The sequence below is a fragment of the Phascolarctos cinereus genome, unplaced genomic scaffold (genome assembly GCF_003287225.1).
Source record: "Phascolarctos cinereus isolate Bilbo 61053 unplaced genomic scaffold, phaCin_HiC Scaffold_3;HRSCAF=262, whole genome shotgun sequence".
Taxonomy (NCBI): domain Eukaryota; kingdom Metazoa; phylum Chordata; class Mammalia; order Diprotodontia; family Phascolarctidae; genus Phascolarctos; species Phascolarctos cinereus.
Window position 1 is genome coordinate 834,526 of NW_027555736.1, and position 6,000 is coordinate 840,525.

Below are 6,000 nucleotides of genomic sequence, written 5' to 3' on the forward strand. Positions count from 1 at the left end.
AGATAGACCTTATATACAGAAAGAGTGTGGGAGGGATCTAGGAGTGGCCAAGTAGTTTGGGGTGACTGGAGGAGGGGTCTAATGAGGATCTGGATGGGAGTGGCCAGTAAGCTGGGGTGACTGGGAGGTAGAATGCCAGGGACCTGGATCATGTTATTAAGGGAGACTGGGGTCTAGAAAGGATCAAGGATTGAGGTCTAGGGAGGTCTAGAGACCTGGGCCACATGGGAAGGTCCAGGACTTTTCCTTTTTGGGGTCCAGATCCCATTCTAATCAGGTGGAGGTCACACATAGCCACCATACAAGGCACATCCAGGGTCCTGTTCCTGACCCCACAGAGTTCTCTCACTTGAGACCTAAGTAACCAACTTGAACCTTGGAAAACTCCACACCCAGGATAGCCATTGTGCTGTGCCACTGCCCCTGGGATTTCACTATTAGAGATTCACCCCTTTGAGTAACTAAAGGTGTGACTTCTCCAGCCATGTAATCCTTACATTTCTATAGGATCATAAGATACTCACTTATTACAAAGTGCTTTCCTCTCAACAAACTTGGAGACCAGCTCTTTTGAAGGGAAGGAAGTGGCATCTGCTTCCTGAATTGGTATGACTCTGGGCAAGTCACTTAAGCACCACTAGCCTCAGTTTCCTTCTCTGCATGGCGGATCTACTATAGCCCCTACTCTCAAGTTGTTATGACTTGTCCAGAGGCCAGACTTGTGTGCAAGCTCAGCAAAGATAAGGAGACCCCACATTTACCCTCCAAGTGCTCCTGGGAAGGGTCATCACAGCCCCTCATTCCCACATAGTTATAAAAATGAGTCAGCTCCCCTCCCTGGCCACTCCCTTCTCCCACATCCCATGGGTTCTGTCCCTTGGGCGTGGAAGTCTCTCCCTCCTCACCTATACCCCCAGACTCCCAGGCCTCCTTCAAGGCTCGGCTCTAGCCACCCCCCCCCTCACCCCACCCCAGGCTTTTCCTGATCCTCACCCCAACACCCCCCATTACCTTGCATTAACCCCAATTGCTTAAATATGCATCTACCTCCTAGATGGAGACTTGGCAGCCCTGCCTCACTTAAATCCAGTTCACTCGCAAGTTGTAACCTCACCCTCCTGATGCCAAAGTCCTCTTCTGGAACAAGGGACAGACAACAACCACCCCAGTTTATTCTGTATATATCTTGTTTACACAAAGGTCTTTGCAAGTTGTCTCTCCCATTAGACTGGGAACTTCTCCCTGGCAGTAAGGGGCTGCACAGTGCACACAGCACTGGACCTGGAGTCAGAAAGATCTGAGTTCAAATCTGGTCTCAGACACTTACTAGTTGGGTGACCCTGGGCAAGTCACTGAACCTCTATCTGCCTCAGTTTCCTTATCTGTAAAATGGTGGCAACAATAGCATCCACCTTCTGGAGTTGTGGTAAGAACCACATGGTAAGGACCATGCCTGGCAGGTGCTCAATAAACGTTTATTCCCTTCCCTTCCTTGAGAGCAGGGGTAGGTGTTTGTTTTTGCTTTTCTTTGTATCCCCAGGACTTAGCACAGTGCCTGATGTGTAAAAGATGCCTAATAAATGCTAATTTCCTGACTGACTGACATCCTGGGCCTTCTAAAACCCGTGCTTGCAGACCTGGGTAGTCCTAGACTATTGCCAGCACCTCCTGAGGGGAAGAGAAGTTTCATACATGAGACACTGGACCCTGACTCAGGCGCTTGCTAGCTTCACTACTTTGTGACTTGGGGGCATGTGCTAAGGTCTCACAGCCTCCTCATCTGTAGAATGGACATGCCTATGCTCTCAGTCCCTGACTCACAGGTTGGTTGTGGCAAGAGCCATAGTGGAATTACCTTGATCATCTGGGCCACCTCCCCTTGACTCCTGCCCTCTGGCAGGTCACCCCCTGCACCAGCACTAAGCTCATCTTCTCACAGCCCAGATCTGATCTGTGCTTGCTGCTGGTCAGTAACCAGGTTCTGACATGGCCTAGACCCAACAAAGGTCAGTAACAGCCCCCAAGGTAGTGCATTGGGCCCAGAGGTAGCAGTCCTGTTTCTAGGCCAGGCCATTCCACTCAGTGACTTTGTGACCACTTGTATGGTCTCTCTCAGACTCAGTTTCCCTCTTTGTGATATTGGTAGTCTGGGAATAATGGACCCTGGCTACTATTGAAGCTGGAGTGGGCTTCAGGGACCCCTCCATGGAAGCTCAGGACTCTGGGCATAAGGACCTGGAGGGCACAGGGCCAATGCTGTGCCATGGGCTGCATCACCTACCAAGTCCATGGGAAGACATTTGTGAAGCCCAAGCCCTCAGCAGAGGCCATGGGCAGGCGGGCCCTTGGCTGTCTCCTAAAAATCCCCTAGCACACCTGTTGGGTGAATGGGTCACACCTTCACTCACCCTGCTGGTTCCCAGAGACAATCAGGATTTCTCACAGGCTGCTGGCTGGCTTGGGACCCACAGGCCTGGTTTCTGTCACTTCCCTACCTCCACCCCACCCCATCCCTCTCTGGGTGGTTGTGGACCTCAGGGTCTTGGGAGAGGGGCCCCACAAGCCCAGAGCCTCCCAGAGCAGAGCAAGAAGCAAGGACCACCAAGCAGAGAAGGTCCAAGAGAAGAACCACTGGCCGGGTGACTTCCCTTCCCCTTCTCTCTCTGGCCTCTGGGGCCTTCTCTGTACTTGGGGAGAGATAGACCTGATGCTCCTCATTAGTCATCTGAGGCTCACACCCTCTGTCTAGGACTGGAGGCAGGCCCTTCCCTGGCATCCAACCAAAAACATGGACATAGGGCCCTGGGGACCCAAGGGGGGCCCAAAGACACGCCACGCCTGGCTGCTCCTCTGCCTGTCAGCCCTCATGACCTGAGGATGCCTGGGGAAGGCACAGCTGCCAGACACAGCCAAGGAGGAACTTCAGGAGCAGGATGTGCCCCGGGCCTTCCTGGGCTGCCCAGCCACAGCTCATGGGACAGGCAGAGCCTCTTCCTCCAGGAGCAGGATGCTGCTGGAAGTGGGGTGGGCACTGGGCCATGGGGCCCAGGGACCAGGCAGGCTGATGCCAGACCATGAGGACAGAGCCAGAGGCTACAGAGAGAGGACACATCCAGGGGAGACCGATGGAAGAGGGTCTTCCATGGGAAGAGCTGTCCGAGGGGCTGGCAGCCTGAATGGCCTGGAGCCAGGATGCAGCAGGGAACCCTGGTGACAGGTCAGTGTGTGAGCAGAGACATGTTAGGTGAGCTGGGAAGGATGGATACCTTAAATGCCACACAAAGGCATTCTTGTTGGACCTAAGACGTGATGAGTGGCTCCTGGGGACTGGATCAGGGAAGAGCCACCCCCTGGCAAGTTCCCTTCCACAGCTACATGAAGGCCTGGCCCCAGAGGGGGAAGGCTGGAGTTGGGGACACTAACCATGAGGCTGTTGTGAGAATCCAGACAAGAGGCAGTGAGGGTCTGAGAAAAGGAGGGGGCAGGAGGCAAGGAGGCAGGACATGCTGTGAGGACAGGATTGTTAAGACCTGCTGACTGATCTGGTGTGGAGGGCCAGGGAGAGGAGAGCCTGGAGGGTGGTTCTGAGGTTACACACCTGGTGGCTGGCAGCATGAAGTCATCCTCAAGAGAAAGAGGCCTGTGTGGGGGAGGGGGTAGAGATTAGAAGTGAGGGCAGGTAGAGTGAGGAAGCTTCAGGGAGAAGAGTAAGAACCTGGGGCTGGAAGTGACTTCTGCCTCCAGAGGCTGAGGCTGAGACCAAGGTGAGGAGGAAGACTGCCACTGCTGGGTGTGGCCCTAGATTTGCTGGGGAGGATTGCAAAGGGTTCAGCACACAAAAGAGAGGGAGCCAATGGCCTAAGGAGCATGGGAAGCTCTCAGGCTGAAATCCTAATGAGGAAGAAAAGAAGGCATTGTCTGAATGGGGATACCCTTACTAACCAGCCTAGACCACACAGAAAATGGCTGCAAAGGCCAATGACTATGGGATGAATACGAAACAGGGCACAGTCTTTAGAAAAGGTCCAGAAGCCCTGAGGCCCAGAAGGAAATAAGGCTGGTGAGGGCAGCAAAGGACAGGAAGGAGGGCTTGTCTTTGGCTACCCCAAGAGGAAGAGGAGAGGAGAGGGGATCCAACTGTTGTCTGGATGGAGGAGATGGGGAAAATGAATGAAGGGGAGAAGGCGGAACTACTTAGGCTTATTTTGCTTCTGTTTTCTTTTGTCTGCCCAAGGAATGATCTTTGGACTATTTGGAATACAAAAGACAGAAAAACATAAAGTTTAAGTAAGAGCTGGAACTCAAAGTAATTTTGGAAACAGAAACCACTGTTTCCCTGGATGGTTTCAGGTCTTTGTATTCTGAAGACTTCCATACTATGGGGTATCAAAAACACTGCAAATGGGATTGCCCGGCTGCCGCTGATGACCTTGGCAAGAACCTGGAGGACAGGAGAGGTTCTGAAGGCCTGGGGGAAGAGTAAAGATGACCCTAGTTTTCCAAATCTGGAAGAGAACTAGTCTGCAAACTGTGTGTTAACAATCTTGACTTTGAATGATTACAAAATTCTAGAATGTGATATTAGGGGGATAGTTAGTGAAGCCATTAGCAAGAGCCAAGTGATCCAGACAGTTATCCCACTGTGAGCACCTTGGGGGAAGGGGCTTCTGTTTGTAAGCCCAGCTCTTAGCACAGTGCCTGACTCATAGGAGGCACTTAACAAATGCTTATTGATGGACTGAGAGCTCCTGCAGCTTCCTCTAGAATGTCTTATATGTGAGAGGAATGATATGGCAGGGAGACAAATGATAAACATGAGTCACCTACAAGGAAGCCTGCCTCTGAACCACAGATATGGCCGATCTGGGTCTACAGAAGCTCAGGTAGGAGACGTCTGTCCCTCTGCTCAGGAGACAGCTTTGGGAGTGGGGCTCATGTGGATTTGAAGCAGTTGGTTGGGTTTAGCTGTTTTTCCTTGTCACGAGGAAGTATTGAATTCCAGGGTGGAGGGGTAGAACATGTCTAGGAATGAGTGTGCTTTAAAAATAAGTGAATAAAAGTACTCCTGCAGATTGTCTCTGAGCCATTGGGAGCTTGGCCCTCCTGCCCTCCATTTACAGGGATGCAGGGCTGGCATACAGGGCTGAGCCCAACATTCTCCAACAACAAACTGTACAGTTTCCCATGTTCTTCCTGTGCACCAGAAGGAGAGACACAAGCTGGGCTCTGGTACCACTGGGTGGCTTCAGAGGAGCTGGAGCAGTGACTGCACTCCAAGGAGCATCGTGGGTGGTTTGATGTCCTCTTGAAAGGGTGTCCTGGCGTCTGTCACTGACTCTGAGCTCTTTTCATGGTTTTATTAATGCCTTTGATGAAGAGGTAGGCAGCAGACTTGGAGGCTTCTAAATGATTGGATGGGTTAGCTAGCATACTGAGGGACAGCATCAGGATCCAAAAAGATTTTGATGGCAAAATACTTTGGGCTGCATGCAAGATCAAAGTTTAATAGAGATTTATCTATTATCTATTTATCTATCTATGAGCAACATCTTACACTTGGGGTAAAAAAAATCAGCCTCACAAGACTAAAATGAGACAATAAGTAGTTAGTCTGAAAAATTTGAAATCTGTCAATAAGCATTTTTAAGCACCTACTATGGGCCAGGCACTGTGTTAAGTATCAGGGATGCAAAAAAGAGTCAAAAGACAGGCCCTGCCCTCAAGGAGCTCACAAGTTAAAGATACAAACAAAAATAGACAAAATAAATTATAAATCGAGATAAATAGGAGATAATTAACAGAGGGAAAGCATTGGAATGAAGAGGGGTTGGGGAAGGCTTCCCATAGAAGGTGGGATTTTAGCTGGGACTTAAAGGAAGCCAGGGAGCTCAGTGGTCAGAGCAGAGGACGGAGAGCATTCCAGACCTGGGGATGGCCAGAGAGAAGGCCCAGAGCTGAGAAATGGACAGCCTTGTTCATGGAGCAGCCAGGAGGCTAGGG